The 22,535-nt window shown below is 45.5% G+C and overlaps 32 non-coding genes across 32 annotated transcripts; 11 read left to right on the forward strand and 21 right to left on the reverse strand.

The window, feature by feature from the left end:
• The first annotated feature begins 557 nt into the window (after nucleotides 1–557).
• TRNAN-GUU (transfer RNA asparagine (anticodon GUU)) lies at nucleotides 558–631 on the forward strand. Its single transcript has one exon. It is a non-coding gene; the product is annotated as a tRNA-Asn (tRNA).
• A 617-nt stretch (nucleotides 632–1,248) lies between these two features.
• TRNAA-CGC (transfer RNA alanine (anticodon CGC)) lies at nucleotides 1,249–1,321 on the reverse strand. Its single transcript has one exon. It is a non-coding gene; the product is annotated as a tRNA-Ala (tRNA).
• A 602-nt stretch (nucleotides 1,322–1,923) lies between these two features.
• Nucleotides 1,924–1,996, reverse strand: TRNAA-UGC (transfer RNA alanine (anticodon UGC)). Its single transcript has one exon. It is a non-coding gene; the product is annotated as a tRNA-Ala (tRNA).
• A 676-nt stretch (nucleotides 1,997–2,672) lies between these two features.
• On the forward strand, nucleotides 2,673–2,746 carry TRNAN-GUU (transfer RNA asparagine (anticodon GUU)). Its single transcript has one exon. It is a non-coding gene; the product is annotated as a tRNA-Asn (tRNA).
• Nucleotides 2,747–3,363: 617 nt separating this feature from the next.
• TRNAA-CGC (transfer RNA alanine (anticodon CGC)) lies at nucleotides 3,364–3,436 on the reverse strand. Its single transcript has one exon. It is a non-coding gene; the product is annotated as a tRNA-Ala (tRNA).
• Nucleotides 3,437–4,038: 602 nt separating this feature from the next.
• TRNAA-UGC (transfer RNA alanine (anticodon UGC)) lies at nucleotides 4,039–4,111 on the reverse strand. Its single transcript has one exon. It is a non-coding gene; the product is annotated as a tRNA-Ala (tRNA).
• Nucleotides 4,112–4,787: 676 nt separating this feature from the next.
• TRNAN-GUU (transfer RNA asparagine (anticodon GUU)) lies at nucleotides 4,788–4,861 on the forward strand. Its single transcript has one exon. It is a non-coding gene; the product is annotated as a tRNA-Asn (tRNA).
• A 617-nt stretch (nucleotides 4,862–5,478) lies between these two features.
• On the reverse strand, nucleotides 5,479–5,551 carry TRNAA-CGC (transfer RNA alanine (anticodon CGC)). The gene has a single exon. It is a non-coding gene; the product is annotated as a tRNA-Ala (tRNA).
• A 593-nt stretch (nucleotides 5,552–6,144) lies between these two features.
• On the reverse strand, nucleotides 6,145–6,217 carry TRNAA-UGC (transfer RNA alanine (anticodon UGC)). Its single transcript has one exon. It is a non-coding gene; the product is annotated as a tRNA-Ala (tRNA).
• Nucleotides 6,218–6,893: 676 nt separating this feature from the next.
• TRNAN-GUU (transfer RNA asparagine (anticodon GUU)) lies at nucleotides 6,894–6,967 on the forward strand. The gene has a single exon. It is a non-coding gene; the product is annotated as a tRNA-Asn (tRNA).
• A 617-nt stretch (nucleotides 6,968–7,584) lies between these two features.
• TRNAA-CGC (transfer RNA alanine (anticodon CGC)) lies at nucleotides 7,585–7,657 on the reverse strand. Its single transcript has one exon. It is a non-coding gene; the product is annotated as a tRNA-Ala (tRNA).
• Nucleotides 7,658–8,263: 606 nt separating this feature from the next.
• TRNAA-UGC (transfer RNA alanine (anticodon UGC)) lies at nucleotides 8,264–8,336 on the reverse strand. The gene has a single exon. It is a non-coding gene; the product is annotated as a tRNA-Ala (tRNA).
• A 676-nt stretch (nucleotides 8,337–9,012) lies between these two features.
• TRNAN-GUU (transfer RNA asparagine (anticodon GUU)) lies at nucleotides 9,013–9,086 on the forward strand. Its single transcript has one exon. It is a non-coding gene; the product is annotated as a tRNA-Asn (tRNA).
• A 617-nt stretch (nucleotides 9,087–9,703) lies between these two features.
• Nucleotides 9,704–9,776, reverse strand: TRNAA-CGC (transfer RNA alanine (anticodon CGC)). Its single transcript has one exon. It is a non-coding gene; the product is annotated as a tRNA-Ala (tRNA).
• Nucleotides 9,777–10,368: 592 nt separating this feature from the next.
• On the reverse strand, nucleotides 10,369–10,441 carry TRNAA-UGC (transfer RNA alanine (anticodon UGC)). Its single transcript has one exon. It is a non-coding gene; the product is annotated as a tRNA-Ala (tRNA).
• Nucleotides 10,442–11,117: 676 nt separating this feature from the next.
• Nucleotides 11,118–11,191, forward strand: TRNAN-GUU (transfer RNA asparagine (anticodon GUU)). The gene has a single exon. It is a non-coding gene; the product is annotated as a tRNA-Asn (tRNA).
• Nucleotides 11,192–11,808: 617 nt separating this feature from the next.
• TRNAA-CGC (transfer RNA alanine (anticodon CGC)) lies at nucleotides 11,809–11,881 on the reverse strand. Its single transcript has one exon. It is a non-coding gene; the product is annotated as a tRNA-Ala (tRNA).
• A 602-nt stretch (nucleotides 11,882–12,483) lies between these two features.
• On the reverse strand, nucleotides 12,484–12,556 carry TRNAA-UGC (transfer RNA alanine (anticodon UGC)). The gene has a single exon. It is a non-coding gene; the product is annotated as a tRNA-Ala (tRNA).
• A 676-nt stretch (nucleotides 12,557–13,232) lies between these two features.
• TRNAN-GUU (transfer RNA asparagine (anticodon GUU)) lies at nucleotides 13,233–13,306 on the forward strand. The gene has a single exon. It is a non-coding gene; the product is annotated as a tRNA-Asn (tRNA).
• A 617-nt stretch (nucleotides 13,307–13,923) lies between these two features.
• On the reverse strand, nucleotides 13,924–13,996 carry TRNAA-CGC (transfer RNA alanine (anticodon CGC)). The gene has a single exon. It is a non-coding gene; the product is annotated as a tRNA-Ala (tRNA).
• Nucleotides 13,997–14,589: 593 nt separating this feature from the next.
• On the reverse strand, nucleotides 14,590–14,662 carry TRNAA-UGC (transfer RNA alanine (anticodon UGC)). The gene has a single exon. It is a non-coding gene; the product is annotated as a tRNA-Ala (tRNA).
• A 676-nt stretch (nucleotides 14,663–15,338) lies between these two features.
• On the forward strand, nucleotides 15,339–15,412 carry TRNAN-GUU (transfer RNA asparagine (anticodon GUU)). The gene has a single exon. It is a non-coding gene; the product is annotated as a tRNA-Asn (tRNA).
• A 617-nt stretch (nucleotides 15,413–16,029) lies between these two features.
• TRNAA-CGC (transfer RNA alanine (anticodon CGC)) lies at nucleotides 16,030–16,102 on the reverse strand. The gene has a single exon. It is a non-coding gene; the product is annotated as a tRNA-Ala (tRNA).
• Nucleotides 16,103–16,702: 600 nt separating this feature from the next.
• On the reverse strand, nucleotides 16,703–16,775 carry TRNAA-UGC (transfer RNA alanine (anticodon UGC)). Its single transcript has one exon. It is a non-coding gene; the product is annotated as a tRNA-Ala (tRNA).
• A 676-nt stretch (nucleotides 16,776–17,451) lies between these two features.
• TRNAN-GUU (transfer RNA asparagine (anticodon GUU)) lies at nucleotides 17,452–17,525 on the forward strand. Its single transcript has one exon. It is a non-coding gene; the product is annotated as a tRNA-Asn (tRNA).
• Nucleotides 17,526–18,142: 617 nt separating this feature from the next.
• TRNAA-CGC (transfer RNA alanine (anticodon CGC)) lies at nucleotides 18,143–18,215 on the reverse strand. The gene has a single exon. It is a non-coding gene; the product is annotated as a tRNA-Ala (tRNA).
• A 592-nt stretch (nucleotides 18,216–18,807) lies between these two features.
• On the reverse strand, nucleotides 18,808–18,880 carry TRNAA-UGC (transfer RNA alanine (anticodon UGC)). The gene has a single exon. It is a non-coding gene; the product is annotated as a tRNA-Ala (tRNA).
• A 676-nt stretch (nucleotides 18,881–19,556) lies between these two features.
• TRNAN-GUU (transfer RNA asparagine (anticodon GUU)) lies at nucleotides 19,557–19,630 on the forward strand. Its single transcript has one exon. It is a non-coding gene; the product is annotated as a tRNA-Asn (tRNA).
• A 617-nt stretch (nucleotides 19,631–20,247) lies between these two features.
• TRNAA-CGC (transfer RNA alanine (anticodon CGC)) lies at nucleotides 20,248–20,320 on the reverse strand. The gene has a single exon. It is a non-coding gene; the product is annotated as a tRNA-Ala (tRNA).
• A 592-nt stretch (nucleotides 20,321–20,912) lies between these two features.
• On the reverse strand, nucleotides 20,913–20,985 carry TRNAA-UGC (transfer RNA alanine (anticodon UGC)). Its single transcript has one exon. It is a non-coding gene; the product is annotated as a tRNA-Ala (tRNA).
• A 676-nt stretch (nucleotides 20,986–21,661) lies between these two features.
• On the forward strand, nucleotides 21,662–21,735 carry TRNAN-GUU (transfer RNA asparagine (anticodon GUU)). Its single transcript has one exon. It is a non-coding gene; the product is annotated as a tRNA-Asn (tRNA).
• Nucleotides 21,736–22,352: 617 nt separating this feature from the next.
• On the reverse strand, nucleotides 22,353–22,425 carry TRNAA-CGC (transfer RNA alanine (anticodon CGC)). The gene has a single exon. It is a non-coding gene; the product is annotated as a tRNA-Ala (tRNA).
• Between the last annotated feature and the right edge of the window lie 110 nt (nucleotides 22,426–22,535).

Below are 22,535 nucleotides of genomic sequence, written 5' to 3' on the forward strand. Positions count from 1 at the left end.
TTTACAGTGTGAGTTCCATTTTACCATAGTAGAAGATCATCGGAGGAGTTTAAAAGGTGAAGGGTGGCTTACAAATACATGCACACCTCTTCCAAGCAAACCCTTTACATATCTACGAAGAACCGAGGGGTAAGCAATAAAAAACCCCTTAATAGTTTGGAGACGAAAGTTGCAATGTAGCACAATATCAGTCTTATCGAAGAAATATAATGATGACCTGTATAAAAAGAATCAACTAGCAGAGGATGGTTTCGATCCATCGACCTCTGGGTTATGGGCCCAGCACGCTTCCGCTGCGCCACTCTGCTGCCGGTGGTCTGTTCGTTGAGAAGGTCTATTTATCGACTGACTTTTCAAAAGTGGCTAAAATGTATTTGGTCTTTGTGATGGAATCCATCAGCAGGAGCTTATTGTCGGCGCCTCGAGTCCTCCTGAGCATCAGCAATTGTCTCTTTGTTTTTGCTGATTTCTTTTTGTCATATTATGTTAAAAAGTTGATCTGAGAAACCTGTGCCTGGCCTGCCTGGCTGAGAGTTCCTGTAGAAAGATCTGTTTGCGTCTCTGTGGCGCAATTGGTTAGCGCGTTCGGCTGTTAACCGAAAGGATGGTGGTTCAAGCCCACCCAGGGACGATGGTCTTTTTTGCTTAAGTAGCAGCCTATGTACGAGTGAAGAAGGTTCCACGTCGTCTTTCAATTGCTCTCCCGACAAATAACTCTGTTGCTCGCTGCCTACGTTTTGAACTCCCGAGTTAGAATGGAGGATACTTTTGGAAAAGAGCTCTTTGTATGTGGACGGAAGCAGCTTAGCTGGGCTGTGTTTATTCAGGGGCGATGGTCTCTTTGGCTCGAGTAGCATTCTAGGGGTGTAAAAGGTTCCACGTTAGCTTTCGGCTGAGCTGCTCTCCCAACAAAAAACTCTCTGTTGCTTTGTGCTTACGTTTTGAACTCCTCAGGTACAACGGAGGAGACCCTTCTAGAAGAGCTGTTTGTAGGTGGACAGAGGGAGCATAGCTGGGCTGTGTTTACTAGCAGGATGAGCCCTCCGATAGAACGCGCAAACATCCTTCGAGCTGGAATTGAACCAGCAACCGAAGGATTTGCTCATTTACATCTACAGTCTTTGGCTCTACCAGCTGAGCTATTGAAGGCTTGTCTTGGCCTTGGTTGAAAGCCTCCTAGTTTTAGCTGTTGGAGTTTTGAGCATGAGGTGAAAAGGCAATCACTGCTACCATGTGAAAAATAACTCTTGGAGAATGCGGGCATCGATCCCGCTGCCTCTCACATGCGAAGCGAGCGCTCTACCACTTGAGCTAATTCCCCTGGCGGGACAGTTGTGCCTTTAGTTTCTTGCCACACTTCATAGGGATTTTCTTATCATGTCAGGTGAGAAGCTGCATTGTTATATGGTATTTTTTTTCTGTAAGAATAGCTTTTTTTTTTTTTTTTTTTTTTTTTTTAAGTGTGAGTTCCATGTTGCCATAGTAGAAGATCATCGGAGGACTTTACAAGGTGAAGGGTGGCTTCCAAATACATGCACGCCTCTTCCAAGCAAAGCCTTTACATATCTACGGAGAAGACAAAAAACTCTCTGTTGATTTGTGCTTACGTTTTGATCTCCTCACTCCTCAGGTACAACGGAGGAGACCTTTCTAGAAGAGCTGTTTGTAGGTGGACGGAACGAGCATAGCTGGGCTGTGTTTACCAGCCGGATGAACCTTCCGATAGAATGCGCAAAACTCCTTCGAGCCGGAATTGAACCAGCGACCTAAGGATTGCTAACTTTCTTCTACAGTCTTCGGCTCTACCAGCTGAGCTATCGAAGGCTTGTTTTGTCCTTGATCGAAAGCCTCCTAGTTTTAGCTGTTGGAGTTTTGAGCATGAGGTAAAAAGACAATCACTGCTACCATGTGAAAAATAACTCTTGGAGAATGCGGGCATCGATCCCGCTGCCTCTCGCATGCAAAGCGAGCGCTCTGCCACTTGAGCTAATCCCCCTGGCATGACAGGTCTGCCTTTAGTTTCTTGCCACACTTCACGGTGATTTTCTCATCATGTCAGGTGAGAAGCTGCAATGCTATATGGCAATTTTTATGTAAGAATAGCTTGCTTTTTTTTTTACAGTGTGAGTTCCATTTTACCATAGTAGAAGATCATCGGAGGAGTTTAAAAGGTGAAGGGTGGCTTACAAATACATGCACACCTCTTCCAAGCAAACCCTTTACATATCTACGAAGAACCGAGGGGTAAGCAATAAAAAACCCCTTAATAGTTTGGAGACGAAAGTTGCAATGTAGCACAATATCAGTCTTATCGAAGAAATATAATGATGACCTGTATAAAAAGAATCAACTAGCAGAGGATGGTTTCGATCCATCGACCTCTGGGTTATGGGCCCAGCACGCTTCCGCTGCGCCACTCTGCTGCCGGTGGTCTGTTCGTTGAGAAGGTCTATTTATCGACTGACTTTTCAAAAGTGGCTAAAATGTATTTGGTCTTTGTGATGGAATCCATCAGCAGGAGCTTATTGTCGGCGCCTCGAGTCCTCCTGAGCATCAGCAATTGTCTCTTTGTTTTTGCTGATTTCTTTTTGTCATATTATGTTAAAAAGTTGATCTGAGAAACCTGTGCCTGGCCTGCCTGGCTGAGAGTTCCTGTAGAAAGATCTGTTTGCGTCTCTGTGGCGCAATTGGTTAGCGCGTTCGGCTGTTAACCGAAAGGATGGTGGTTCAAGCCCACCCAGGGACGATGGTCTTTTTTGCTTAAGTAGCAGCCTATGTACGAGTGAAGAAGGTTCCACGTCGTCTTTCAATTGCTCTCCCGACAAATAACTCTGTTGCTCGCTGCCTACGTTTTGAACTCCCGAGTTAGAATGGAGGATACTTTTGGAAAAGAGCTCTTTGTATGTGGACGGAAGCAGCTTAGCTGGGCTGTGTTTATTCAGGGGCGATGGTCTCTTTGGCTCGAGTAGCATTCTAGGGGTGTAAAAGGTTCCACGTTAGCTTTCGGCTGAGCTGCTCTCCCAACAAAAAACTCTCTGTTGCTTTGTGCTTACGTTTTGAACTCCTCAGGTACAACGGAGGAGACCCTTCTAGAAGAGCTGTTTGTAGGTGGACAGAGGGAGCATAGCTGGGCTGTGTTTACTAGCAGGATGAGCCCTCCGATAGAACGCGCAAACATCCTTCGAGCTGGAATTGAACCAGCAACCGAAGGATTTGCTCATTTACATCTACAGTCTTTGGCTCTACCAGCTGAGCTATTGAAGGCTTGTCTTGGCCTTGGTTGAAAGCCTCCTAGTTTTAGCTGTTGGAGTTTTGAGCATGAGGTGAAAAGGCAATCACTGCTACCATGTGAAAAATAACTCTTGGAGAATGCGGGCATCGATCCCGCTGCCTCTCACATGCGAAGCGAGCGCTCTACCACTTGAGCTAATTCCCCTGGCGGGACAGTTGTGCCTTTAGTTTCTTGCCACACTTCATAGGGATTTTCTTATCATGTCAGGTGAGAAGCTGCATTGTTATATGGTATTTTTTTTCTGTAAGAATAGCTTTTTTTTTTTTTTTTTTTTTTTTTTTAAGTGTGAGTTCCATGTTGCCATAGTAGAAGATCATCGGAGGACTTTACAAGGTGAAGGGTGGCTTCCAAATACATGCACGCCTCTTCCAAGCAAAGCCTTTACATATCTACGGAGAAGACAAAAAACTCTCTGTTGATTTGTGCTTACGTTTTGATCTCCTCACTCCTCAGGTACAACGGAGGAGACCTTTCTAGAAGAGCTGTTTGTAGGTGGACGGAACGAGCATAGCTGGGCTGTGTTTACCAGCCGGATGAACCTTCCGATAGAATGCGCAAAACTCCTTCGAGCCGGAATTGAACCAGCGACCTAAGGATTGCTAACTTTCTTCTACAGTCTTCGGCTCTACCAGCTGAGCTATCGAAGGCTTGTTTTGTCCTTGATCGAAAGCCTCCTAGTTTTAGCTGTTGGAGTTTTGAGCATGAGGTAAAAAGACAATCACTGCTACCATGTGAAAAATAACTCTTGGAGAATGCGGGCATCGATCCCGCTGCCTCTCGCATGCAAAGCGAGCGCTCTGCCACTTGAGCTAATCCCCCTGGCATGACAGGTCTGCCTTTAGTTTCTTGCCACACTTCACGGTGATTTTCTCATCATGTCAGGTGAGAAGCTGCAATGCTATATGGCAATTTTTATGTAAGAATAGCTTGCTTTTTTTTTTACAGTGTGAGTTCCATTTTACCATAGTAGAAGATCATCGGAGGAGTTTAAAAGGTGAAGGGTGGCTTACAAATACATGCACACCTCTTCCAAGCAAACCCTTTACATATCTACGAAGAACCGAGGGGTAAGCAATAAAAAACCCCTTAATAGTTTGGAGACGAAAGTTGCAATGTAGCACAATATCAGTCTTATCGAAGAAATATAATGATGACCTGTATAAAAAGAATCAACTAGCAGAGGATGGTTTCGATCCATCGACCTCTGGGTTATGGGCCCAGCACGCTTCCGCTGCGCCACTCTGCTGCCGGTGGTCTGTTCGTTGAGAAGGTCTATTTATCGACTGACTTTTCAAAAGTGGCTAAAATGTATTTGGTCTTTGTGATGGAATCCATCAGCAGGAGCTTATTGTCGGCGCCTCGAGTCCTCCTGAGCATCAGCAATTGTCTCTTTGTTTTTGCTGATTTCTTTTTGTCATATTATGTTAAAAAGTTGATCTGAGAAACCTGTGCCTGGCCTGCCTGGCTGAGAGTTCCTGTAGAAAGATCTGTTTGCGTCTCTGTGGCGCAATTGGTTAGCGCGTTCGGCTGTTAACCGAAAGGATGGTGGTTCAAGCCCACCCAGGGACGATGGTCTTTTTTGCTTAAGTAGCAGCCTATGTACGAGTGAAGAAGGTTCCACGTCGTCTTTCAATTGCTCTCCCGACAAATAACTCTGTTGCTCGCTGCCTACGTTTTGAACTCCCGAGTTAGAATGGAGGATACTTTTGGAAAAGAGCTCTTTGTATGTGGACGGAAGCAGCTTAGCTGGGCTGTGTTTATTCAGGGGCGATGGTCTCTTTGGCTCGAGTAGCATTCTAGGGGTGTAAAAGGTTCCACGTTAGCTTTCGGCTGAGCTGCTCTCCCAACAAAAAACTCTCTGTTGCTTTGTGCTTACGTTTTGAACTCCTCAGGTACAACGGAGGAGACCCTTCTAGAAGAGCTGTTTGTAGGTGGACAGAGGGAGCATAGCTGGGCTGTGTTTACTAGCAGGATGAGCCCTCCGATAGAACGCGCAAACATCCTTCGAGCTGGAATTGAACCAGCAACCGAAGGATTTGCTCATTTACATCTACAGTCTTTGGCTCTACCAGCTGAGCTATTGAAGGCTTGTCTTGGCCTTGGTTGAAAGCCTCCTAGTTTTAGCTGTTGGAGTTTTGAGCATGAGGTGAAAAGGCAATCACTGCTACCATGTGAAAAATAACTCTTGGAGAATGCGGGCATCGATCCCGCTGCCTCTCACATGCGAAGCGAGCGCTCTACCACTTGAGCTAATTCCCCTGGCGGGACAGTTGTGCCTTTAGTTTCTTGCCACACTTCATAGGGATTTTCTTATCATGTCAGGTGAGAAGCTGCATTGTTATATGGTATTTTTTTTCTGTAAGAATAGCTTTTTTTTTTTTTTTTTTAAGTGTGAGTTCCATGTTGCCATAGTAGAAGATCATCGGAGGACTTTACAAGGTGAAGGGTGGCTTCCAAATACATGCACGCCTCTTCCAAGCAAAGCCTTTACATATCTACGGAGAAGACAAAAAACTCTCTGTTGATTTGTGCTTACGTTTTGATCTCCTCACTCCTCAGGTACAACGGAGGAGACCTTTCTAGAAGAGCTGTTTGTAGGTGGACGGAACGAGCATAGCTGGGCTGTGTTTACCAGCCGGATGAACCTTCCGATAGAATGCGCAAAACTCCTTCGAGCCGGAATTGAACCAGCGACCTAAGGATTGCTAACTTTCTTCTACAGTCTTCGGCTCTACCAGCTGAGCTATCGAAGGCTTGTTTTGTCCTTGATCGAAAGCCTCCTAGTTTTAGCTGTTGGAGTTTTGAGCATGAGGTAAAAAGACAATCACTGCTACCATGTGAAAAATAACTCTTGGAGAATGCGGGCATCGATCCCGCTGCCTCTCGCATGCAAAGCGAGCGCTCTGCCACTTGAGCTAATCCCCCTGGCATGACAGGTCTGCCTTTAGTTTCTTGCCACACTTCACGGTGATTTTCTCATCATGTCAGGTGAGAAGCTGCAATGCTATATGGCAATTTTTATGTAAGAATAGCTTGCTTTTTTTTTTACAGTGTGAGTTCCATTTTACCATAGTAGAAGATCATCGGAGGAGTTTAAAAGGTGAAGGGTGGCTTACAAATACATGCACACCTCTTCCAAGCAAACCCTTTACATATCTACGAAGAACCGAGGGGTAAGCAATAAAAAACCCCTTAATAGTTTGGAGACGAAAGTTGCAATGTAGCACAATATCAGTCTTATCGAAGAAATATAATGATGACCTGTATAAAAAGAATCAACTAGCAGAGGATGGTTTCGATCCATCGACCTCTGGGTTATGGGCCCAGCACGCTTCCGCTGCGCCACTCTGCTGCCGGTGGTCTGTTCGTTGAGAAGGTCTATTTATCGACTGACTTTTCAAAAGTGGCTAAAATGTATTTGGTCTTTGTGATGGAATCCATCAGCAGGAGCTTATTGTCGGCGCCTCGAGTCCTCCTGAGCATCAGCAATTGTCTCTTTGTTTTTGCTGATTTCTTTTTGTCATATTATGTTAAAAAGTTGATCTGAGAAACCTGTGCCTGGCCTGCCTGGCTGAGAGTTCCTGTAGAAAGATCTGTTTGCGTCTCTGTGGCGCAATTGGTTAGCGCGTTCGGCTGTTAACCGAAAGGATGGTGGTTCAAGCCCACCCAGGGACGATGGTCTTTTTTGCTTAAGTAGCAGCCTATGTACGAGTGAAGAAGGTTCCACGTCGTCTTTCAATTGCTCTCCCGACAAATAACTCTGTTGCTCGCTGCCTACGTTTTGAACTCCCGAGTTAGAATGGAGGATACTTTTGGAAAAGAGCTCTTTGTATGTGGACGGAAGCAGCTTAGCTGGGCTGTGTTTATTCAGGGGCGATGGTCTCTTTGGCTCGAGTAGCATTCTAGGGGTGTAAAAGGTTCCACGTTAGCTTTCGGCTGAGCTGCTCTCCCAACAAAAAACTCTCTGTTGCTTTGTGCTTACGTTTTGAACTCCTCAGGTACAACGGAGGAGACCCTTCTAGAAGAGCTGTTTGTAGGTGGACAGAGGGAGCATAGCTGGGCTGTGTTTACTAGCAGGATGAGCCCTCCGATAGAACGCGCAAACATCCTTCGAGCTGGAATTGAACCAGCAACCGAAGGATTTGCTCATTTACATCTACAGTCTTTGGCTCTACCAGCTGAGCTATTGAAGGCTTGTCTTGGCCTTGGTTGAAAGCCTCCTAGTTTTAGCTGTTGGAGTTTTGAGCATGAGGTGAAAAGGCAATCACTGCTACCATGTGAAAAATAACTCTTGGAGAATGCGGGCATCGATCCCGCTGCCTCTCACATGCGAAGCGAGCGCTCTACCACTTGAGCTAATTCCCCTGGCGGGACAGTTGTGCCTTTAGTTTCTTGCCACACTTCATAGGGATTTTCTTATCATGTCAGGTGAGAAGCTGCATTGTTATATGGTATTTTTTTTCTGTAAGAATAGCTTTTTTTTTTTTTTTTTTTTTTTTTTTTTTTAAGTGTGAGTTCCATGTTGCCATAGTAGAAGATCATCGGAGGACTTTACAAGGTGAAGGGTGGCTTCCAAATACATGCACGCCTCTTCCAAGCAAAGCCTTTACATATCTACGGAGAAGACAAAAAACTCTCTGTTGATTTGTGCTTACGTTTTGATCTCCTCACTCCTCAGGTACAACGGAGGAGACCTTTCTAGAAGAGCTGTTTGTAGGTGGACGGAACGAGCATAGCTGGGCTGTGTTTACCAGCCGGATGAACCTTCCGATAGAATGCGCAAAACTCCTTCGAGCCGGAATTGAACCAGCGACCTAAGGATTGCTAACTTTCTTCTACAGTCTTCGGCTCTACCAGCTGAGCTATCGAAGGCTTGTTTTGTCCTTGATCGAAAGCCTCCTAGTTTTAGCTGTTGGAGTTTTGAGCATGAGGTAAAAAGACAATCACTGCTACCATGTGAAAAATAACTCTTGGAGAATGCGGGCATCGATCCCGCTGCCTCTCGCATGCAAAGCGAGCGCTCTGCCACTTGAGCTAATCCCCCTGGCATGACAGGTCTGCCTTTAGTTTCTTGCCACACTTCACGGTGATTTTCTCATCATGTCAGGTGAGAAGCTGCAATGCTATATGGCAATTTTTATGTAAGAATAGCTTGCTTTTTTTTTTACAGTGTGAGTTCCATTTTACCATAGTAGAAGATCATCGGAGGAGTTTAAAAGGTGAAGGGTGGCTTACAAATACATGCACACCTCTTCCAAGCAAACCCTTTACATATCTACGAAGAACCGAGGGGTAAGCAATAAAAAACCCCTTAATAGTTTGGAGACGAAAGTTGCAATGTAGCACAATATCAGTCTTATCGAAGAAATATAATGATGACCTGTATAAAAAGAATCAACTAGCAGAGGATGGTTTCGATCCATCGACCTCTGGGTTATGGGCCCAGCACGCTTCCGCTGCGCCACTCTGCTGCCGGTGGTCTGTTCGTTGAGAAGGTCTATTTATCGACTGACTTTTCAAAAGTGGCTAAAATGTATTTGGTCTTTGTGATGGAATCCATCAGCAGGAGCTTATTGTCGGCGCCTCGAGTCCTCCTGAGCATCAGCAATTGTCTCTTTGTTTTTGCTGATTTCTTTTTGTCATATTATGTTAAAAAGTTGATCTGAGAAACCTGTGCCTGGCCTGCCTGGCTGAGAGTTCCTGTAGAAAGATCTGTTTGCGTCTCTGTGGCGCAATTGGTTAGCGCGTTCGGCTGTTAACCGAAAGGATGGTGGTTCAAGCCCACCCAGGGACGATGGTCTTTTTTGCTTAAGTAGCAGCCTATGTACGAGTGAAGAAGGTTCCACGTCGTCTTTCAATTGCTCTCCCGACAAATAACTCTGTTGCTCGCTGCCTACGTTTTGAACTCCCGAGTTAGAATGGAGGATACTTTTGGAAAAGAGCTCTTTGTATGTGGACGGAAGCAGCTTAGCTGGGCTGTGTTTATTCAGGGGCGATGGTCTCTTTGGCTCGAGTAGCATTCTAGGGGTGTAAAAGGTTCCACGTTAGCTTTCGGCTGAGCTGCTCTCCCAACAAAAAACTCTCTGTTGCTTTGTGCTTACGTTTTGAACTCCTCAGGTACAACGGAGGAGACCCTTCTAGAAGAGCTGTTTGTAGGTGGACAGAGGGAGCATAGCTGGGCTGTGTTTACTAGCAGGATGAGCCCTCCGATAGAACGCGCAAACATCCTTCGAGCTGGAATTGAACCAGCAACCGAAGGATTTGCTCATTTACATCTACAGTCTTTGGCTCTACCAGCTGAGCTATTGAAGGCTTGTCTTGGCCTTGGTTGAAAGCCTCCTAGTTTTAGCTGTTGGAGTTTTGAGCATGAGGTGAAAAGGCAATCACTGCTACCATGTGAAAAATAACTCTTGGAGAATGCGGGCATCGATCCCGCTGCCTCTCACATGCGAAGCGAGCGCTCTACCACTTGAGCTAATTCCCCTGGCGGGACAGTTGTGCCTTTAGTTTCTTGCCACACTTCATAGGGATTTTCTTATCATGTCAGGTGAGAAGCTGCATTGTTATATGGTATTTTTTTTCTGTAAGAATAGCTTTTTTTTTTTTTTTTTAAGTGTGAGTTCCATGTTGCCATAGTAGAAGATCATCGGAGGACTTTACAAGGTGAAGGGTGGCTTCCAAATACATGCACGCCTCTTCCAAGCAAAGCCTTTACATATCTACGGAGAAGACAAAAAACTCTCTGTTGATTTGTGCTTACGTTTTGATCTCCTCACTCCTCAGGTACAACGGAGGAGACCTTTCTAGAAGAGCTGTTTGTAGGTGGACGGAACGAGCATAGCTGGGCTGTGTTTACCAGCCGGATGAACCTTCCGATAGAATGCGCAAAACTCCTTCGAGCCGGAATTGAACCAGCGACCTAAGGATTGCTAACTTTCTTCTACAGTCTTCGGCTCTACCAGCTGAGCTATCGAAGGCTTGTTTTGTCCTTGATCGAAAGCCTCCTAGTTTTAGCTGTTGGAGTTTTGAGCATGAGGTAAAAAGACAATCACTGCTACCATGTGAAAAATAACTCTTGGAGAATGCGGGCATCGATCCCGCTGCCTCTCGCATGCAAAGCGAGCGCTCTGCCACTTGAGCTAATCCCCCTGGCATGACAGGTCTGCCTTTAGTTTCTTGCCACACTTCACGGTGATTTTCTCATCATGTCAGGTGAGAAGCTGCAATGCTATATGGCAATTTTTATGTAAGAATAGCTTGCTTTTTTTTTTACAGTGTGAGTTCCATTTTACCATAGTAGAAGATCATCGGAGGAGTTTAAAAGGTGAAGGGTGGCTTACAAATACATGCACACCTCTTCCAAGCAAACCCTTTACATATCTACGAAGAACCGAGGGGTAAGCAATAAAAAACCCCTTAATAGTTTGGAGACGAAAGTTGCAATGTAGCACAATATCAGTCTTATCGAAGAAATATAATGATGACCTGTATAAAAAGAATCAACTAGCAGAGGATGGTTTCGATCCATCGACCTCTGGGTTATGGGCCCAGCACGCTTCCGCTGCGCCACTCTGCTGCCGGTGGTCTGTTCGTTGAGAAGGTCTATTTATCGACTGACTTTTCAAAAGTGGCTAAAATGTATTTGGTCTTTGTGATGGAATCCATCAGCAGGAGCTTATTGTCGGCGCCTCGAGTCCTCCTGAGCATCAGCAATTGTCTCTTTGTTTTTGCTGATTTCTTTTTGTCATATTATGTTAAAAAGTTGATCTGAGAAACCTGTGCCTGGCCTGCCTGGCTGAGAGTTCCTGTAGAAAGATCTGTTTGCGTCTCTGTGGCGCAATTGGTTAGCGCGTTCGGCTGTTAACCGAAAGGATGGTGGTTCAAGCCCACCCAGGGACGATGGTCTTTTTTGCTTAAGTAGCAGCCTATGTACGAGTGAAGAAGGTTCCACGTCGTCTTTCAATTGCTCTCCCGACAAATAACTCTGTTGCTCGCTGCCTACGTTTTGAACTCCCGAGTTAGAATGGAGGATACTTTTGGAAAAGAGCTCTTTGTATGTGGACGGAAGCAGCTTAGCTGGGCTGTGTTTATTCAGGGGCGATGGTCTCTTTGGCTCGAGTAGCATTCTAGGGGTGTAAAAGGTTCCACGTTAGCTTTCGGCTGAGCTGCTCTCCCAACAAAAAACTCTCTGTTGCTTTGTGCTTACGTTTTGAACTCCTCAGGTACAACGGAGGAGACCCTTCTAGAAGAGCTGTTTGTAGGTGGACAGAGGGAGCATAGCTGGGCTGTGTTTACTAGCAGGATGAGCCCTCCGATAGAACGCGCAAACATCCTTCGAGCTGGAATTGAACCAGCAACCGAAGGATTTGCTCATTTACATCTACAGTCTTTGGCTCTACCAGCTGAGCTATTGAAGGCTTGTCTTGGCCTTGGTTGAAAGCCTCCTAGTTTTAGCTGTTGGAGTTTTGAGCATGAGGTGAAAAGGCAATCACTGCTACCATGTGAAAAATAACTCTTGGAGAATGCGGGCATCGATCCCGCTGCCTCTCACATGCGAAGCGAGCGCTCTACCACTTGAGCTAATTCCCCTGGCGGGACAGTTGTGCCTTTAGTTTCTTGCCACACTTCATAGGGATTTTCTTATCATGTCAGGTGAGAAGCTGCATTGTTATATGGTATTTTTTTTCTGTAAGAATAGCTTTTTTTTTTTTTTTTTTTTTTTTTTTAAGTGTGAGTTCCATGTTGCCATAGTAGAAGATCATCGGAGGACTTTACAAGGTGAAGGGTGGCTTCCAAATACATGCACGCCTCTTCCAAGCAAAGCCTTTACATATCTACGGAGAAGACAAAAAACTCTCTGTTGATTTGTGCTTACGTTTTGATCTCCTCACTCCTCAGGTACAACGGAGGAGACCTTTCTAGAAGAGCTGTTTGTAGGTGGACGGAACGAGCATAGCTGGGCTGTGTTTACCAGCCGGATGAACCTTCCGATAGAATGCGCAAAACTCCTTCGAGCCGGAATTGAACCAGCGACCTAAGGATTGCTAACTTTCTTCTACAGTCTTCGGCTCTACCAGCTGAGCTATCGAAGGCTTGTTTTGTCCTTGATCGAAAGCCTCCTAGTTTTAGCTGTTGGAGTTTTGAGCATGAGGTAAAAAGACAATCACTGCTACCATGTGAAAAATAACTCTTGGAGAATGCGGGCATCGATCCCGCTGCCTCTCGCATGCAAAGCGAGCGCTCTGCCACTTGAGCTAATCCCCCTGGCATGACAGGTCTGCCTTTAGTTTCTTGCCACACTTCACGGTGATTTTCTCATCATGTCAGGTGAGAAGCTGCAATGCTATATGGCAATTTTTATGTAAGAATAGCTTGCTTTTTTTTTTACAGTGTGAGTTCCATTTTACCATAGTAGAAGATCATCGGAGGAGTTTAAAAGGTGAAGGGTGGCTTACAAATACATGCACACCTCTTCCAAGCAAACCCTTTACATATCTACGAAGAACCGAGGGGTAAGCAATAAAAAACCCCTTAATAGTTTGGAGACGAAAGTTGCAATGTAGCACAATATCAGTCTTATCGAAGAAATATAATGATGACCTGTATAAAAAGAATCAACTAGCAGAGGATGGTTTCGATCCATCGACCTCTGGGTTATGGGCCCAGCACGCTTCCGCTGCGCCACTCTGCTGCCGGTGGTCTGTTCGTTGAGAAGGTCTATTTATCGACTGACTTTTCAAAAGTGGCTAAAATGTATTTGGTCTTTGTGATGGAATCCATCAGCAGGAGCTTATTGTCGGCGCCTCGAGTCCTCCTGAGCATCAGCAATTGTCTCTTTGTTTTTGCTGATTTCTTTTTATCATATTATGTTAAAAAGTTGATCTGAGAAACCTGTGCCTGGCCTGCCTGGCTGAGAGTTCCTGTAGAAAGATCTGTTTGCGTCTCTGTGGCGCAATTGGTTAGCGCGTTCGGCTGTTAACCGAAAGGATGGTGGTTCAAGCCCACCCAGGGACGATGGTCTTTTTTGCTTAAGTAGCAGCCTATGTACGAGTGAAGAAGGTTCCACGTCGTCTTTCAATTGCTCTCCCGACAAATAACTCTGTTGCTCGCTGCCTACGTTTTGAACTCCCGAGTTAGAATGGAGGATACTTTTGGAAAAGAGCTCTTTGTATGTGGACGGAAGCAGCTTAGCTGGGCTGTGTTTATTCAGGGGCGATGGTCTCTTTGGCTCGAGTAGCATTCTAGGGGTGTAAAAGGTTCCACGTTAGCTTTCGGCTGAGCTGCTCTCCCAACAAAAAACTCTCTGTTGCTTTGTGCTTACGTTTTGAACTCCTCAGGTACAACGGAGGAGACCCTTCTAGAAGAGCTGTTTGTAGGTGGACAGAGGGAGCATAGCTGGGCTGTGTTTACTAGCAGGATGAGCCCTCCGATAGAACGCGCAAACATCCTTCGAGCTGGAATTGAACCAGCAACCGAAGGATTTGCTCATTTACATCTACAGTCTTTGGCTCTACCAGCTGAGCTATTGAAGGCTTGTCTTGGCCTTGGTTGAAAGCCTCCTAGTTTTAGCTGTTGGAGTTTTGAGCATGAGGTGAAAAGGCAATCACTGCTACCATGTGAAAAATAACTCTTGGAGAATGCGGGCATCGATCCCGCTGCCTCTCACATGCGAAGCGAGCGCTCTACCACTTGAGCTAATTCCCCTGGCGGGACAGTTGTGCCTTTAGTTTCTTGCCACACTTCATAGGGATTTTCTTATCATGTCAGGTGAGAAGCTGCATTGTTATATGGTATTTTTTTTCTGTAAGAATAGCTTTTTTTTTTTTTTTTTTAAGTGTGAGTTCCATGTTGCCATAGTAGAAGATCATCGGAGGACTTTACAAGGTGAAGGGTGGCTTCCAAATACATGCACGCCTCTTCCAAGCAAAGCCTTTACATATCTACGGAGAAGACAAAAAACTCTCTGTTGATTTGTGCTTACGTTTTGATCTCCTCACTCCTCAGGTACAACGGAGGAGACCTTTCTAGAAGAGCTGTTTGTAGGTGGACGGAACGAGCATAGCTGGGCTGTGTTTACCAGCCGGATGAACCTTCCGATAGAATGCGCAAAACTCCTTCGAGCCGGAATTGAACCAGCGACCTAAGGATTGCTAACTTTCTTCTACAGTCTTCGGCTCTACCAGCTGAGCTATCGAAGGCTTGTTTTGTCCTTGATCGAAAGCCTCCTAGTTTTAGCTGTTGGAGTTTTGAGCATGAGGTAAAAAGACAATCACTGCTACCATGTGAAAAATAACTCTTGGAGAATGCGGGCATCGATCCCGCTGCCTCTCGCATGCAAAGCGAGCGCTCTGCCACTTGAGCTAATCCCCCTGGCATGACAGGTCTGCCTTTAGTTTCTTGCCACACTTCACGGTGATTTTCTCATCATGTCAGGTGAGAAGCTGCAATGCTATATGGCAATTTTTATGTAAGAATAGCTTGCTTTTTTTTTTACAGTGTGAGTTCCATTTTACCATAGTAGAAGATCATCGGAGGAGTTTAAAAGGTGAAGGGTGGCTTACAAATACATGCACACCTCTTCCAAGCAAACCCTTTACATATCTACGAAGAACCGAGGGGTAAGCAATAAAAAACCCCTTAATAGTTTGGAGACGAAAGTTGCAATGTAGCACAATATCAGTCTTATCGAAGAAATATAATGATGACCTGTATAAAAAGAATCAACTAGCAGAGGATGGTTTCGATCCATCGACCTCTGGGTTATGGGCCCAGCACGCTTCCGCTGCGCCACTCTGCTGCCGGTGGTCTGTTCGTTGAGAAGGTCTATTTATCGACTGACTTTTCAAAAGTGGCTAAAATGTATTTGGTCTTTGTGATGGAATCCATCAGCAGGAGCTTATTGTCGGCGCCTCGAGTCCTCCTGAGCATCAGCAATTGTCTCTTTGTTTTTGCTGATTTCTTTTTGTCATATTATGTTAAAAAGTTGATCTGAGAAACCTGTGCCTGGCCTGCCTGGCTGAGAGTTCCTGTAGAAAGATCTGTTTGCGTCTCTGTGGCGCAATTGGTTAGCGCGTTCGGCTGTTAACCGAAAGGATGGTGGTTCAAGCCCACCCAGGGACGATGGTCTTTTTTGCTTAAGTAGCAGCCTATGTACGAGTGAAGAAGGTTCCACGTCGTCTTTCAATTGCTCTCCCGACAAATAACTCTGTTGCTCGCTGCCTACGTTTTGAACTCCCGAGTTAGAATGGAGGATACTTTTGGAAAAGAGCTCTTTGTATGTGGACGGAAGCAGCTTAGCTGGGCTGTGTTTATTCAGGGGCGATGGTCTCTTTGGCTCGAGTAGCATTCTAGGGGTGTAAAAGGTTCCACGTTAGCTTTCGGCTGAGCTGCTCTCCCAACAAAAAACTCTCTGTTGCTTTGTGCTTACGTTTTGAACTCCTCAGGTACAACGGAGGAGACCCTTCTAGAAGAGCTGTTTGTAGGTGGACAGAGGGAGCATAGCTGGGCTGTGTTTACTAGCAGGATGAGCCCTCCGATAGAACGCGCAAACATCCTTCGAGCTGGAATTGAACCAGCAACCGAAGGATTTGCTCATTTACATCTACAGTCTTTGGCTCTACCAGCTGAGCTATTGAAGGCTTGTCTTGGCCTTGGTTGAAAGCCTCCTAGTTTTAGCTGTTGGAGTTTTGAGCATGAGGTGAAAAGGCAATCACTGCTACCATGTGAAAAATAACTCTTGGAGAATGCGGGCATCGATCCCGCTGCCTCTCACATGCGAAGCGAGCGCTCTACCACTTGAGCTAATTCCCCTGGCGGGACAGTTGTGCCTTTAGTTTCTTGCCACACTTCATAGGGATTTTCTTATCATGTCAGGTGAGAAGCTGCATTGTTATATGGTATTTTTTTTCTGTAAGAATAGCTTTTTTTTTTTTTTTTTTTTTTTTTAAGTGTGAGTTCCATGTTGCCATAGTAGAAGATCATCGGAGGACTTTACAAGGTGAAGGGTGGCTTCCAAATACATGCACGCCTCTTCCAAGCAAAGCCTTTACATATCTACGGAGAAGACAAAAAACTCTCTGTTGATTTGTGCTTACGTTTTGATCTCCTCACTCCTCAGGTACAACGGAGGAGACCTTTCTAGAAGAGCTGTTTGTAGGTGGACGGAACGAGCATAGCTGGGCTGTGTTTACCAGCCGGATGAACCTTCCGATAGAATGCGCAAAACTCCTTCGAGCCGGAATTGAACCAGCGACCTAAGGATTGCTAACTTTCTTCTACAGTCTTCGGCTCTACCAGCTGAGCTATCGAAGGCTTGTTTTGTCCTTGATCGAAAGCCTCCTAGTTTTAGCTGTTGGAGTTTTGAGCATGAGGTAAAAAGACAATCACTGCTACCATGTGAAAAATAACTCTTGGAGAATGCGGGCATCGATCCCGCTGCCTCTCGCATGCAAAGCGAGCGCTCTGCCACTTGAGCTAATCCCCCTGGCATGACAGGTCTGCCTTTAGTTTCTTGCCACACTTCACGGTGATTTTCTCATCATGTCAGGTGAGAAGCTGCAATGCTATATGGCAATTTTTATGTAAGAATAGCTTGCTTTTTTTTTTACAGTGTGAGTTCCATTTTACCATAGTAGAAGATCATCGGAGGAGTTTAAAAGGTGAAGGGTGGCTTACAAATACATGCACACCTCTTCCAAGCAAACCCTTTACATATCTACGAAGAACCGAGGGGTAAGCAATAAAAAACCCCTTAATAGTTTGGAGACGAAAGTTGCAATGTAGCACAATATCAGTCTTATCGAAGAAATATAATGATGACCTGTATAAAAAGAATCAACTAGCAGAGGATGGTTTCGATCCATCGACCTCTGGGTTATGGGCCCAGCACGCTTCCGCTGCGCCACTCTGCTGCCGGTGGTCTGTTCGTTGAGAAGGTCTATTTATCGACTGACTTTTCAAAAGTGGCTAAAATGTATTTGGTCTTTGTGATGGAATCCATCAGCAGGAGCTTATTGTCGGCGCCTCGAGTCCTCCTGAGCATCAGCAATTGTCTCTTTGTTTTTGCTGATTTCTTTTTGTCATATTATGTTAAAAAGTTGATCTGAGAAACCTGTGCCTGGCCTGCCTGGCTGAGAGTTCCTGTAGAAAGATCTGTTTGCGTCTCTGTGGCGCAATTGGTTAGCGCGTTCGGCTGTTAACCGAAAGGATGGTGGTTCAAGCCCACCCAGGGACGATGGTCTTTTTTGCTTAAGTAGCAGCCTATGTACGAGTGAAGAAGGTTCCACGTCGTCTTTCAATTGCTCTCCCGACAAATAACTCTGTTGCTCGCTGCCTACGTTTTGAACTCCCGAGTTAGAATGGAGGATACTTTTGGAAAAGAGCTCTTTGTATGTGGACGGAAGCAGCTTAGCTGGGCTGTGTTTATTCAGGGGCGATGGTCTCTTTGGCTCGAGTAGCATTCTAGGGGTGTAAAAGGTTCCACGTTAGCTTTCGGCTGAGCTGCTCTCCCAACAAAAAACTCTCTGTTGCTTTGTGCTTACGTTTTGAACTCCTCAGGTACAACGGAGGAGACCCTTCTAGAAGAGCTGTTTGTAGGTGGACAGAGGGAGCATAGCTGGGCTGTGTTTACTAGCAGGATGAGCCCTCCGATAGAACGCGCAAACATCCTTCGAGCTGGAATTGAACCAGCAACCGAAGGATTTGCTCATTTACATCTACAGTCTTTGGCTCTACCAGCTGAGCTATTGAAGGCTTGTCTTGGCCTTGGTTGAAAGCCTCCTAGTTTTAGCTGTTGGAGTTTTGAGCATGAGGTGAAAAGGCAATCACTGCTACCATGTGAAAAATAACTCTTGGAGAATGCGGGCATCGATCCCGCTGCCTCTCACATGCGAAGCGAGCGCTCTACCACTTGAGCTAATTCCCCTGGCGGGACAGTTGTGCCTTTAGTTTCTTGCCACACTTCATAGGGATTTTCTTATCATGTCAGGTGAGAAGCTGCATTGTTATATGGTATTTTTTTTCTGTAAGAATAGCTTTTTTTTTTTTTTTTTAAGTGTGAGTTCCATGTTGCCATAGTAGAAGATCATCGGAGGACTTTACAAGGTGAAGGGTGGCTTCCAAATACATGCACGCCTCTTCCAAGCAAAGCCTTTACATATCTACGGAGAAGACAAAAAACTCTCTGTTGATTTGTGCTTACGTTTTGATCTCCTCACTCCTCAGGTACAACGGAGGAGACCTTTCTAGAAGAGCTGTTTGTAGGTGGACGGAACGAGCATAGCTGGGCTGTGTTTACCAGCCGGATGAACCTTCCGATAGAATGCGCAAAACTCCTTCGAGCCGGAATTGAACCAGCGACCTTAGGATTGCTAACTTTCTTCTACAGTCTTCGGCTCTACCAGCTGAGCTATCGAAGGCTTGTTTTGTCCTTGATCGAAAGCCTCCTAGTTTTAGCTGTTGGAGTTTTGAGCATGAGGTAAAAAGACAATCACTGCTACCATGTGAAAAATAACTCTTGGAGAATGCGGGCATCGATCCCGCTGCCTCTCGCATGCAAAGCGAGCGCTCTGCCACTTGAGCTAATCCCCCTGGCATGACAGGTCTGCCTTTAGTTTCTTGCCACACTTCACGGTGATTTTCTCATCATGTCAGGTGAGAAGCTGCAATGCTATATGGCAATTTTTATGTAAGAATAGCTTGCTTTTTTTTTTACAGTGTGAGTTCCATTTTACCATAGTAGAAGATCATCGGAGGAGTTTAAAAGGTGAAGGGTGGCTTACAAATACATGCACACCTCTTCCAAGCAAACCCTTTACATATCTACGAAGAACCGAGGGGTAAGCAATAAAAAACCCCTTAATAGTTTGGAGACGAAAGTTGCAATGTAGCACAATATCAGTCTTATCGAAGAAATATAATGATGACCTGTATAAAAAGAATCAACTAGCAGAGGATGGTTTCGATCCATCGACCTCTGGGTTATGGGCCCAGCACGCTTCCGCTGCGCCACTCTGCTGCCGGTGGTCTGTTCGTTGAGAAGGTCTATTTATCGACTGACTTTTCAAAAGTGGCTAAAATGTATTTGGTCTTTGTGATGGAATCCATCAGCAGGAGCTTATTGTCGGCGCCTCGAGTCCTCCTGAGCATCAGCAATTGTCTCTTTGTTTTTGCTGATTTCTTTTTGTCATATTATGTTAAAAAGTTGATCTGAGAAACCTGTGCCTGGCCTGCCTGGCTGAGAGTTCCTGTAGAAAGATCTGTTTGCGTCTCTGTGGCGCAATTGGTTAGCGCGTTCGGCTGTTAACCGAAAGGATGGTGGTTCAAGCCCACCCAGGGACGATGGTCTTTTTTGCTTAAGTAGCAGCCTATGTACGAGTGAAGAAGGTTCCACGTCGTCTTTCAATTGCTCTCCCGACAAATAACTCTGTTGCTCGCTGCCTACGTTTTGAACTCCCGAGTTAGAATGGAGGATACTTTTGGAAAAGAGCTCTTTGTATGTGGACGGAAGCAGCTTAGCTGGGCTGTGTTTATTCAGGGGCGATGGTCTCTTTGGCTCGAGTAGCATTCAAGGGGTGTAAAAGTTTCCACGTTAGCTTTCGGCTGAGCTGCTCTCCCAACAAAAAACTCTCTGTTGCTTTGTGCTTACGTTTTGAACTCCTCAGGTACAACGGAGGAGACCCTTCTAGAAGAGCTGTTTGTAGGTGGACAGAGGGAGCATAGCTGGGCTGTGTTTACTAGCAGGATGAGCCCTCCGATAGAACGCGCAAACATCCTTCGAGCTGGAATTGAACCAGCAACCGAAGGATTTGCTCATTTACATCTACAGTCTTTGGCTCTACCAGCTGAGCTATTGAAGGCTTGTCTTGGCCTTGGTTGAAAGCCTCCTAGTTTTAGCTGTTGGAGTTTTGAGCATGAGGTGAAAAGGCAATCACTGCTACCATGTGAAAAATAACTCTTGGAGAATGCGGGCATCGATCCCGCTGCCTCTCACATGCGAAGCGAGCGCTCTACCACTTGAGCTAATTCCCCTGGCGGGACAGTTGTGCCTTTAGTTTCTTGCCACACTTCATAGGGATTTTCTTATCATGTCAGGTGAGAAGCTGCATTGTTATATGGTATTTTTTTTCTGTAAGAATAGCTTTTTTTTTTTTTTTTTAAGTGTGAGTTCCATGTTGCCATAGTAGAAGATCATCGGAGGACTTTACAAGGTGAAGGGTGGCTTCCAAATACATGCACGCCTCTTCCAAGCAAAGCCTTTACATATCTACGGAGAAGACAAAAAACTCTCTGTTGATTTGTGCTTACGTTTTGATCTCCTCACTTCTCAGGTACAACGGAGGAGACCTTTCTAGAAGAGCTGTTTGTAGGTGGACGGAACGAGCATAGCTGGGCTGTGTTTACCAGCCGGATGAACCTTCCGATAGAATGCGCAAAACTCCTTCGAGCCGGAATTGAACCAGCGACCTAAGGATTGCTAACTTTCTTCTACAGTCTTCGGCTCTACCAGCTGAGCTATCGAAGGCTTGTTTTGTCCTTGATCGAAAGCCTCCTAGTTTTAGCTGTTGGAGTTTTGAGCATGAGGTAAAAAGACAATCACTGCTACCATGTGAAAAATATCTCTTGGAGAATGCGGGCATCGATCCCGCTGCCTCTCGCATGCAAAGCGAGCGCTCTGCCACTTGAGCTAATCCCCCTGGCATGACAGGTCTGCCTTTAGTTTCTTGCCACACTTCACGGTGATTTTCTCATCATGTCAGGTGAGAAGCTGCAATGCTATATGGCAATTTTTATGTAAGAATAGCTTGCTTTTTTTTTTACAGTGTGAGTTCCATTTTACCATAGTAGAAGATCATCGGAGGAGTTTAAAAGGTGAAGGGTGGCTTACAAATACATGCACACCTCTTCCAAGCAAACCCTTTACATATCTACGAAGAACCGAGGGGTAAGCAATAAAAAACCCCTTAATAGTTTGGAGACGAAAGTTGCAATGTAGCACAATATCAGTCTTATCGAAGAAATATAATGATGACCTGTATAAAAAGAATCAACTAGCAGAGGATGGTTTCGATCCATCGACCTCTGGGTTATGGGCCCAGCACGCTTCCGCTGCGCCACTCTGCTGCCGGTGGTCTGTTCGTTGAGAAGGTCTATTTATCGACTGACTTTTCAAAAGTGGCTAAAATGTATTTGGTCTTTGTGATGGAATCCATCAGCAGGAGCTTATTGTCGGCGCCTCGAGTCCTCCTGAGCATCAGCAATTGTCTCTTTGTTTTTGCTGATTTCTTTTTGTCATATTATGTTAAAAAGTTGATCTGAGAAACCTGTGCCTGGCCTGCCTGGCTGAGAGTTCCTGTAGAAAGATCTGTTTGCGTCTCTGTGGCGCAATTGGTTAGCGCGTTCGGCTGTTAACCGAAAGGATGGTGGTTCAAGCCCACCCAGGGACGATGGTCTTTTTTGCTTAAGTAGCAGCCTATGTACGAGTGAAGAAGGTTCCACGTCGTCTTTCAATTGCTCTCCCGACAAATAACTCTGTTGCTCGCTGCCTACGTTTTGAACTCCCGAGTTAGAATGGAGGATACTTTTGGAAAAGAGCTCTTTGTATGTGGACGGAAGCAGCTTAGCTGGGCTGTGTTTATTCAGGGGCGATGGTCTCTTTGGCTCGAGTAGCATTCTAGGGGTGTAAAAGGTTCCACGTTAGCTTTCGGCTGAGCTGCTCTCCCAACAAAAAACTCTCTGTTGCTTTGTGCTTACGTTTTGAACTCCTCAGGTACAACGGAGGAGACCCTTCTAGAAGAGCTGTTTGTAGGTGGACAGAGGGAGCATAGCTGGGCTGTGTTTACTAGCAGGATGAGCCCTCCGATAGAACGCGCAAACATCCTTCGAGCTGGAATTGAACCAGCAACCGAAGGATTTGCTCATTTACATCTACAGTCTTTGGCTCTACCAGCTGAGCTATTGAAGGCTTGTCTTGGCCTTGGTTGAAAGCCTCCTAGTTTTAGCTGTTGGAGTTTTGAGCATGAGGTGAAAAGGCAATCACTGCTACCATGTGAAAAATAACTCTTGGAGAATGCGGGCATCGATCCCGCTGCCTCTCACATGCGAAGCGAGCGCTCTACCACTTGAGCTAATTCCCCTGGCGGGACAGTTGTGCCTTTAGTTTCTTGCCACACTTCATAGGGATTTTCTTATCATGTCAGGTGAGAAGCTGCATTGTTATATGGTATTTTTTTTCTGTAAGAATAGC

This window comes from Anomaloglossus baeobatrachus, chromosome 3, assembly GCF_048569485.1.
Source record: "Anomaloglossus baeobatrachus isolate aAnoBae1 chromosome 3, aAnoBae1.hap1, whole genome shotgun sequence".
NCBI classification, from domain to species: Eukaryota; Metazoa; Chordata; class Amphibia; order Anura; family Aromobatidae; genus Anomaloglossus; species Anomaloglossus baeobatrachus.